Below are 9,955 nucleotides of genomic sequence, written 5' to 3'. Positions count from 1 at the left end.
CAGTGTTCCCTGGAAGGCTTATTAACACAGAGGTTTCTGGGTCCCATGCCCTGGGTATCTGATTCAGTAGGTCTAGGGAGAATTTGCACCAGATAATTTGTATGCGATGCCAAAGCTGCTGGCATGGTGGAGTTCTCGCTTTGAGAACTGTTGCCTTATATCACCTGACTCTCCCGTTATGTGCCATGTATCAAGTTTCTGATCCAAGGAGAAGTGTGACCACCTGGACGCCATAGCAGCCCTAGCCCTAGATGGAGTAAGCAGAGCTGCCCTCATGATGTGCCCAAAGGAGCACTGGAGACCGGCGTGACCTTCCATGAAGGCTCCTGCCTTTCCTCAGCCTTCCTTCCCCTTGTTCACACTATCTGGAACCCCACCCATGAGAGATTCATCGTGGATTTTTGCTGTAAGTTGCTCTTTTATAATGCAAATGGTCCTGGAAGAGTTGAGGAAAATTGTCAATCACTCACTCACTCATAAGATTACGTTAAATCAGATTCCCCTTTGTACTTAGCTAAGAACATTCTATGAGAGAAGGGGATTTTGGATTGGGTTGGGTTGGAGAACTTGTGGGAGGAAGACCTATTTTTGGAGAATAAAGGGGAACTTTGAAATGGGTTGCTGGGTGCCTGGTGAGGGAGGTGCCTGGGAGGTGGTATGCCACTTTGGGTTGAGCTGCTCCTTCTCGCTGGGAGTATCATTGTCCTAAATGCCACTAGCTACTGAGTAGGGTGGGGTGAGGGAAGGTGGGGGGAGAGAGGACTTACCTTTTGGATCACAAAGGCTCTTCCTCTTGCAAACATGGGAACCTAAGGTGGTGGTGCAGACAGGAGCGTCTCCCAGGGCCCGCTGACTGAGAGCTCCTCCGGGTGGCGAAGGCCAGGATCTGGCACAGGAATCTGAGTGCCGGGTGGTCTGTGCCCTGTGTTTGTGGGAACAGCTGCCGGCTGCGTTGAATTCTATTTACTAGAGAGCCGTGGGTTTATTCCTGGGCCTGTAACAAGGACCACTCAGCCTCTGTCTCCAGCTTGCTCCCTCCCTGTCTCCAACGGGATCCCTTTCCCTCCTTTTCCTCTTGGCAGCCTCTCCACGACGCTCTGTTCTTGGTCTCAGTCTCTCTCTCTCTGTGAGATGTAAAGAAACTTCTCTGCAGATTTCCAGTGTCAGCAACTAGACTATCGCTTTGCCCATTTCCTCGAGGCACCCTTTGCATAGAATTCCACCAAAATGGCAGCCTCTCGGATCATGGCACTTCAGTGACTATGGCAGCGCCCTGGAGAGCCCCTGTTCCTAATTAATGAGGGAGAATGAAGATGGGGTGAGAGCAGAGGGGGAACACGGAAGAGCAGAGAGCCCCTTCCACAGGCCCAATGCCAGGTAAGTTGCAATTCCCTTTCACCTTGTCCTCTGCTGCCCTGGAAGCAGGCGATGGCGGGTGTCAGCCCCTGGCACGCTGGCTGGGGAAACACTCCAGGTCAGAGGTTTGGGGCTGCCCACAGCTTTCAGAGCACCCATCTCACACTACAGCTGGAACACTGGTCTCTAGAGGGCCATGAATATCTGCTGCCCCCGGAGTGAGCCTTCTGGATCCTTTAAAGGAGAATCTTAAAGCCATCTTCTCCCTGCATTCCGATCTCCGTTCCTGAGGCACAGGCCGTGCACAGCCAGGACCAGCAGCCGTGGAGAAGTGTGGAAATCATTTACTACACGTCTCCCCGCGGAATATGGAATTTCGGATCAAAGTTAGAATGGACCCGTCAGGCACTATTTACCCTCCCCTTTCTGAGTTCTGATGACTGACATTGTTCTGTTTTTATTTCTGGCCCTTGGAAGCAATTGTTTTAGAAAAATATTGTCTAGACCTGAAATTGAGTGAATGTGACATTAATTACAGAGGCTTTCCTCCGAGTGTCTTTGCCAGCTGTGCTCTGTGCGCGGGAGCCGCTGGGGCCCCAGGGAGATGCGGATGGTGGAGTGGAGGAGCCTCGGGCAGAAAGGCCTGCTGGGCCAGGCTCTGAACTCCGCCTTTAGCACAGCTTTCTTCACGTGACCCTCACGACAGCTTGTGAAGCTGGCACCATCTCCCCTGTGTGACAGATAAAGCTCGGGCATGTTCAATATTATGTTCAGGATCCAGATCCAAGTCAGCTGAGCTCTGAAATGTATGCTCTTTGCATCCCCCCCAGGTGACTGGACCAAGGTAGCTTGGAATGAGACACACTCCATTTAGTCATGGATTCACTCCAAATAATAATGGTTTTGCATAGATTTTTAAGAAAGTGTTTTGCGCCCTAACTGGTTTGGCTCAGTGGATAGAGCGTCGGCCTGCAGACTGAAAGGTCCCAGGTTCGATTCCGGTCAAGGGCCTGTACCATGGTTGCGGGCACATCCCCAGTAGGAGGTGTGCAGGAGGCGGCTGATCGATGTTTCTCTCTCATCGATGTTTCTGACTCTCTGTCCCTCTCCCTTCCTCTCTGTAAAAAAAAAAAAAAAAAAAAAAAAAAAAAAAAATCAATAAAAATATTTTTTAAAAAAAAGAAAAAGAAAGAAAGTGTTTTGCAACTGTGAATCCTACTTCATTACCGGCATGACATTCACACAGTGGGTTATGATGACCGACATTAAAGCAGAAATTTTGTGTTTTAATAACGTATGAGTATGTGCACGTATGTAAGTAGGTGAGGTGTTATGGGCCTAAGGCTTACATGATTTGAAGGGCCTTATTTATGAAAAAGTATCAATAATTGTTTAAAATAAAAAAGCACAAGAAATTACTAATTTTAAAAAACTGACCACAAACATCACAAAATCCAGGTCAGATACAACATGATACTTTTATTGATGGTTTGACACTAGACACTATAATACTAGTCTCCCACATTTCCTGGCAGCATAATCTTTGATCACCTCTTTATATGATTGCAAATGTTATAATATCACTTGCTACAGAAAGAAATAGCAAGACAATTTGACCTTTTCTTTAGGGCAGTTGATAGAAAAAATAATTTTTATTATTGATGGAAAAGTTTGCTGGGGTTTTTGTTTGTTTGTTTGTTTGTTTGTTTGTTTGCAGCATCACAACTTGCAATTGAAAGTGCCATTGAACATTTTAAGAATGCTGTCAAATTTGGAAAAGTGATTAAGTTTCTTTCATATGTAAACGGTAAGGCTGGGTAGAATTTCCTATAGGCTAGCTTCTGGCTTCACGCAGTTCAAAACATTTTCTTTTTCACACTGTCAATGACGGGTGCTGTAGGACACATCCATATACTAGTAGTGCTAGGACAGCTATGTCTGTGTCAGAGGGGTCATTGCAGTGGGCAGTAGAAGTACTCCTGCAAGTCATTCCTATCTTGGGAGGACTGGCAATAACTTAGCCATAAAGCCAAGTGGCTATAGATAGCTTCTCTCTGTCTATCTGTGTCGCACTGAACCCAAATTAGCTGTATCCTCAACTCAACCTCTGTTTAATTGGATCCACAAATTCCCACATGCCTCTAGCACCACCCAACACATGGAGAAGATTGGTGGAGGGAAAGCTGGAATAGAAAGAGACAATGGTGTCTACATCTTTATTTTTTTCAAATATCACAACAAAAAAATAACCATGTGAACACATCAGGAGGGCCCCTCCACAGATCTTGTGCAAGTGAGTGATCCTAAAGCTTAAATCTCACTGGCTCCGTGGAAAATCCTTTTCTCAGGTATGTATGTATGGGGGCGACTCCAATACAGCAATTAAGACTGTACTACTGATGGGAGTGTGTTTTTCCCCTCAGGCAGCTGGGGTTACAGAAGGGCTGGGAACCAGAGCTTTGGAGTGTAAGAAATGCCAATCTTGGTGCTCTGTAGCTGGCACCTTTTTAGTACAAGGGCCAGCAAATGTTTTCTGTAAAGAACCAGATGGTCGTTATCCTACCTTTTGTGAGTCAACTACTCAACTCTACCATTGTAGGGCAAAAGCAGCCCTGGACATGATGTGAGCAAATAGCCCAGCTGCATTCCAGTATAACTTTAGAAAAACAGGGGGGCGGGGGTGCAGACCTACCGTGTTCTGGTTGGTCTCCCTGGAGCTGGATGTTTCCTGTATTGGGAAAGTGTGGCTTCCACAGCTGCCATGGGAGGTAGAGCCATTACTGGCTGCCACCATCTTTGGGGGCAGGAGGAATATGAAGGAAGAAAGAGAGGTGGAATCTTTTGGACAAGATCAATGACTTTTTAGATACACAGATTTTATTTTCTACTTTCTCCTCACATTTTTAAGTCAAACATATTTTGATATATAGAATCAGACATGGTCACTAACTTAGGTCACTTCACTGGTTATAACTGAAATACTTGGTCAGATGAATTTGTTTTATCCATACATGTTTAAGAATTCCAGTAAACCTTCTGGCTCTGACCCTTGCCAGTCAGACCCACTACCATTGGCCCATGTCTATTTCTACAGCATATACGTTAACATTACCAACATCTTAATTTTCCTGAGTTGAAATATTAGAATGATTAAGGTAAAGTTTCTGTATTTATCTTCTTGAAAGAGGACTTACAGGAAAAACGCAGAACTATTTTTTTTTTTTTACTTTGGAAACTTCAAACTATTTCACCAAATCACTATGATTATTGTATACTTCAGAGTTAAAATTAGGAATAAATTTTAGTATTACTTTCCCTCTCTTCTCTTCCCTCTCATTTTAACTGAGTTATAAGAACGGACTTGATTAAATAAAGTGGAAGGCATCATGTTGTAATTTAAAGTATTTGGGAGTTCAGTTTTTCTCATATATACATTCTCTTTATTATATTATATTTCCACTCCCCCAATTAGATGTTTAACAGATGCATATGTTTCATCTAATATACACTGATGGGATAATGTCCAATATTAGTCCAGGGAGCTAGCTAATGTTCAACATAAATAGCATAAAAATATTTTATTTAACCCTTCAGGTCTGAGCAATTCTATTTACCAACCCTACCAAGAAAAATAAACAACATTGCATTTGTATTTTGGTTATGTCAGAAAGAGCAAGTCTTGGCTAATAATGAGTTTAGCTCATTATAGAAAGTTAGTGACTCTAATTCTTACAATTGCAAAGTATTTTGTTTTTACTTCCCTGGAAATTATGTGAGGAGATTTTATATTTCTCCTATGAATTGTACAAGATCTATCAGAAGGGATGGGTCCGAAGTTGCACTTTTGATAAGCAGTAAATTTGGGACAGTCTGACCCTTGGTCTCCTACCTGAAGATTTCCCTCATGAGGAGTGAGTTAGGGCTCAGTGTAGTGATAGCACAGGGTGGTGAAGGATAAAGAGCAGAGCCTCTGAGTCAGCATGAACTAGGTTAGCATCCTGTCCTTACCACTCCGATGGTGTGAATTTAGATGGTAAATTAATCTCTAGAATCTCTGATTTTCATGCATGATTGGAAACAATACTCAATTTTTTAAGAGTTGTATCCTCAACTCAACCTCTGAGCTTACAGTATTATGTAAGAGGATTTGATAAGCTATAACTTACCTAGTTAAGTCATATCTTTTTTTTTTTAGTTCTTTATTGATTAAAGTGTTACATATGTCTCCTTTTTCCCCCATTGACCTCTCCCAGGCCACTCCCACCCCCCACCCCCAACACATGCCCTCAACCCCCTAGTGTCTGTGCCCATTGGTAATGCTTATATGCATGCATACAAGTCCTTTGGTTGATCTCTTACACCCTCTGCCCCCTCCCTGCCTTCCCTCTGAGGTTTGACAGTCAGTTTAATGCTTCTCTGTCTCTGGATCTATTTTTGTTCATCAGTTTATGTTGTTCACTATATAGGTTATATCTTTACCTCATTTCTGTAAATAGTGTTTATTGACTTTGAATACACATTTGAATTACCTGGGTAACTATTGATGCTCTGACAGGCGCCAGAATAATAAAATCGAATAAATCATTGAAAATCTGAGTGCTTGTCTCTGAGATCATGTAACTGTCCCCGCATTAATAGTGAGCACACGGGGCTGGAAATCTTAGCTCTCAACCCAACAGCATTTCATTTGTATGAGGAAATGTCGTGGGAGGGAGGGAGGGGACTTGTAACAATAGATTATATTTTCACAGCTCTTTTATATTACATTTTACAGAGCTCTTTATATACATTACTGATTCTTGGCAACTTTGATAGTCTTTTCTGCTTCCAAAGGATTACACCACTTGCAAAAGTTCACACAGTTTTTAAATGGCAGAACCAAGACTCACTCCCCGGTCTTCAAACTCCAACTCATTCCCAGTCTCCAAACTGCATATTAAGCCACTGCAGAGGATGCTCTGTTACCTGCTATGTCAAGTGTCACCTCCCTCTAAGCAGACTGGTGATGGGAGGAGGAGAGGGGCTCTCCAGTGTCTGACACCAAGTTATCTGCTCCCCCAGCCCTGGAGTAAAGAGCTGGTTTTCCAGACAGCTGGTAGACTCTCTTTTACTCAAGGGCGTCTTATCTGTAGTCTTATCTGAGAGCCAAGGGCAAGTGGCCCTTGGGTGTGTGGCTTTTCAGAGAACAATTTCCCCCCAAATTAGAGGACTAAGATAGGATTACCAATGTTTTTCTATACTGAATGAGGCTATTTAAAAAAAAAAAAACTAAACAAAAAACTGGTCATCTACTATCAATATCATCTCAATGAAAACATTTCATACCACCTCCAAAAAGTCAGAACAGACTCAGAAGAAGGGACAGCCCTTTCATGAAATAAATCCAGCTCTAGGAACAATCCTCCCCTCCTTTTCTCCTCTCCCCTCCCTCTTTTCTTCTCATCTCAGTGAAGTCCAGTCCATGAGCAGGCCTTCAGAATCAGAATCAAAGCTCTCCGTTCACCCTGGGAACGCATGCCTCTTCACTTTGGTAAAGATCCCTGGGTGGGAGTGAATTAAAGCTTTGTGTGTCTCTTGGAGTCTCTGAAATCTGTGTGTTTCCAAGAAATGCGAAGGATAAAAATATGAGTGCACCACGCTGTAGGAAGACCTGCAGCAGAGCAGTCGGGCCACCAAAGTGTTGAAATGTGCCCACTGAAAACCACAGGGACCCACCTCTCCTCTTCCCAAAGGAGGTGCAAACAGCTCAACTGCCTTGGAAAACTCATAGTTTGAGAGCTGTCCATGCACTTGACAGCCCCGGAGGGCTCCTTGGGGAAGAGCTGGGTGGGTCCCATCAGAAGAGGGGGGAGCTGTGCTGCTTGGAGAGCAGAGCTCAGAGTTGGATGGTTCCCTTTGCAATGGGCAGATCGGGTTTCCCTCTGATTGTATTTAATGCTCCTGCAATCACAGTTCAGCATGAATCACTTCATTTCCTTTATATTGTCCCACCCTCCTACCCGCACCCTTCTACACACACTCGAACCTCCCCGAATAGTTCCCAGAAACTCCCCTCCAAGCCCAGTTCTACGGAAGTCAGGACTATCTTTTGGGTTGGTTCTGCCATGCCTCTATGGGAGCAAGGGACAGAGAGGGGATACAGATTCATTCAGTCTTTTGTGAGGACCCTTTGCATTCTGCAGACTACTGAGTGCTGTCCATGGACCAGCAGAGTTGGCATTCCCTTCCAGGATGCTTGTGAGATGTGCCCACTCCAGAGCTACAAAATCAGAACCTGCATTTTAACAAGGTCCCCAGATGTTTTGTGCATACACGAGAGGCTGAGTAGTGCTGGTCTACAGCACTCTGGAAGCTAAAATGCCTCCAATGTTGGCCTCTGCCCACAGCTGCCATGCAGCTGATAGTTTTCAAAAAATTAAAATCTTAATTTCCATACAACTAGAGAGTGAGCACAGGTCAAAGATTTATTGAATGCATCAATCAAGAATCCTGTAAGATGGCCTTGGCCAGGTAGCTCAGTTGGTTAAAGTACCATTCCAATACACCAAGGTTTTGGGTTCTATCTCAGGTCAGAGCCATGCAGGAATCAACCAATGAATGCAAAAATAAGTGGAACAACAAATCGATGTTTCTCTCTCTCTCTTAAAAAAGAAAAAAAGAGGCCAATTGCAGGCCGCCACAGCCTGCGCCAGCCTTGTGTGGGTCCCTGGGCGGCACGCCTTCGCTTCCCCCAGCCTCGAGGGTCCCTGGGCAGCTTTGGGATGATCGGCCAGAAGATACTCTACTCCTCCCTGAGCCCCACCACTAACCAGCGTGGCAGCCGTAGCTGAGGAGAGCCGGGATGCAGTGGTCAGCCCTGCCAAGAAGGCCCAAGCAGAGCAGGAGGAGCCCAGCACACTGCCCTCATTGCCACTGAGCCCCGAGAAGTTGGTCCGCATCCAGAAGAACAAGGCTGCAGCCCTGCTTAACTCTCTGCTCAAAAAGTGCTAGTGGGTCTCGGTGAGAGTTGGAAGAAGCACCTCAGCGGAGAGTTCAGAAAACCATATTTTATAAAACTAACTAGAGGCTCAGTGCATGAATTCGTGCACAGATGGGGTCCCTCAGCCTGTCCGGCGATTGAGGCTTATCAGGGGGCCAGCCAGCCAGGAGGAGGGGCCGAGAGAAGTTGGGCATGGGGAGAGGGGAAGGACTGTGGGAGGTTGGCTGGCCAGGGGAAGGAGCTGCAGGAGATTGGCTGTGGGAGCACACTGACCACCAGGGGGCAGCTCCTGCATTGAGCATCTGCCCCCTATTGGTCAGCATGCATCATAGCAACTGGTCGACCAGTCATTCCAGTTGTTTGGTTGTAAAGGTTGTTTAGGCTTTTATATATAAAAATGGGATTTGTTGTCGAAGAAAGAAGGTATTACACTGTTTATCCACCCCCACACCAAGTCTTTACATGGACCCAAATGTGCAACATAAGAGACATGAAGGTTGTCATCCTGGGACAGAATCCATATCATGGACCCAACCAAGCTCATGGGCTCTGCTTTAGTGTTCAAAGACCTGTTCCACCTCCACCCAGTTTGGAAAACATTTATGAAGAGCTGTCTACAGACATAGATGGTTTTGTGCATCCTGACCATGAGATGTATCTGGGTGTGCCAAGCAAGGTGTTCTCCTACTCAGCACTGTCCTCACCATCCAGGAGCATCAGGCCAATTCTCAAAAGGAGAAAGGTTGGGAACAATTTACTGATGTAGTTGTGTCCTTGCTAAATCAGAACTCGAGTGACCTCGTCTTCTTGCTCTGGGGCTCCTATGCTCAGAAGAAGGGCAGTGCCATCGATAGGAAGCGCCACCACGTGCTGCAGACCGCCCATCCCTCCCCATTGTCGTGTACAGAGGATTCTTTGGGTGCAGACATTGCTCGAAAACCAACGAGCTGCTGCAAAAGTCTGGCAAGGAGCCCATCAGCTGGAAGGATCTGTGACCCTGTACTGGGAGGGAGGAGGTCCTCCGGGCAGTTTCTAGAAGCTGCTATTGAAGTATTTGTCAGTGATGAAGTGGAATTGAGAAAATAATTTCCCTAGTGATCCTTAAGCACTATGCAAACCAGGGAGAAAGTTTCAGTAAAGGGGCCATGTGCCAGTTGCCCAGGAGTGTCAGCGTTATCCAGCAGAGACTGTACCCTGTGACTACGCGTCTGACTCAGGAACTTGTCTTTGGCTTAGAAGACATGTCAAAGTTTTGGGAAAGGAGAGGAGGTCAAATTCTCTAGACTCTCCTCCCCTCTGTTTCCTTAATGGTTGAAGATGAGGAGATAAACACCTTTTTAGTATCTAAGTCAGGTGCTACTCGCTTTTACCTATAGGTTAAACGTTAGGTTATAAGGTGTTGGGTGTTTTTATACAGAAAGGTCCCCTTCGCACATGGGCCAGGTCCACTGCCCTTTGATCCTTTACAGAGCCCTCAGGCCCCTCCTGGAAGGAAATGGGATTTATTTTTTATTTTTTTTATTTTTGCCAGTTCCCAGAAATTAGGGGTCAGTTTCCTGATTGTAGCAGAGGAGAAAATCCCTAAGGAGTAGTCCCTGCTGTGAGCCTTCAGACTGGCAG

General features: G+C 45.4%; 1 pseudogene across 1 annotated transcript; it reads left to right on the top strand.

Moving 5' to 3' along the window:
- The first annotated feature begins 1,370 nt into the window (after positions 1–1,370).
- Positions 1,371–9,330, top strand: LOC307105736 (uracil-DNA glycosylase-like; annotated as a pseudogene). Its single transcript has 5 exons — positions 1,371–1,377; positions 3,074–3,163; positions 3,780–3,822; positions 8,169–8,414; positions 8,733–9,330. The product of its transcript is annotated as a uracil-DNA glycosylase-like (transcript).
- Positions 9,331–9,955: the final 625 nt, after the last annotated feature.

This window comes from Cnephaeus nilssonii (genome assembly GCF_951640355.1).
Source record: "Cnephaeus nilssonii genome assembly, chromosome: 9".
Lineage (NCBI taxonomy): Eukaryota > Metazoa > Chordata > Mammalia > Chiroptera > Vespertilionidae > Cnephaeus > Cnephaeus nilssonii.
Note: the sequence above shows the minus strand (reverse complement) of the source record. Positions and strands in the feature narration are given on the sequence as shown.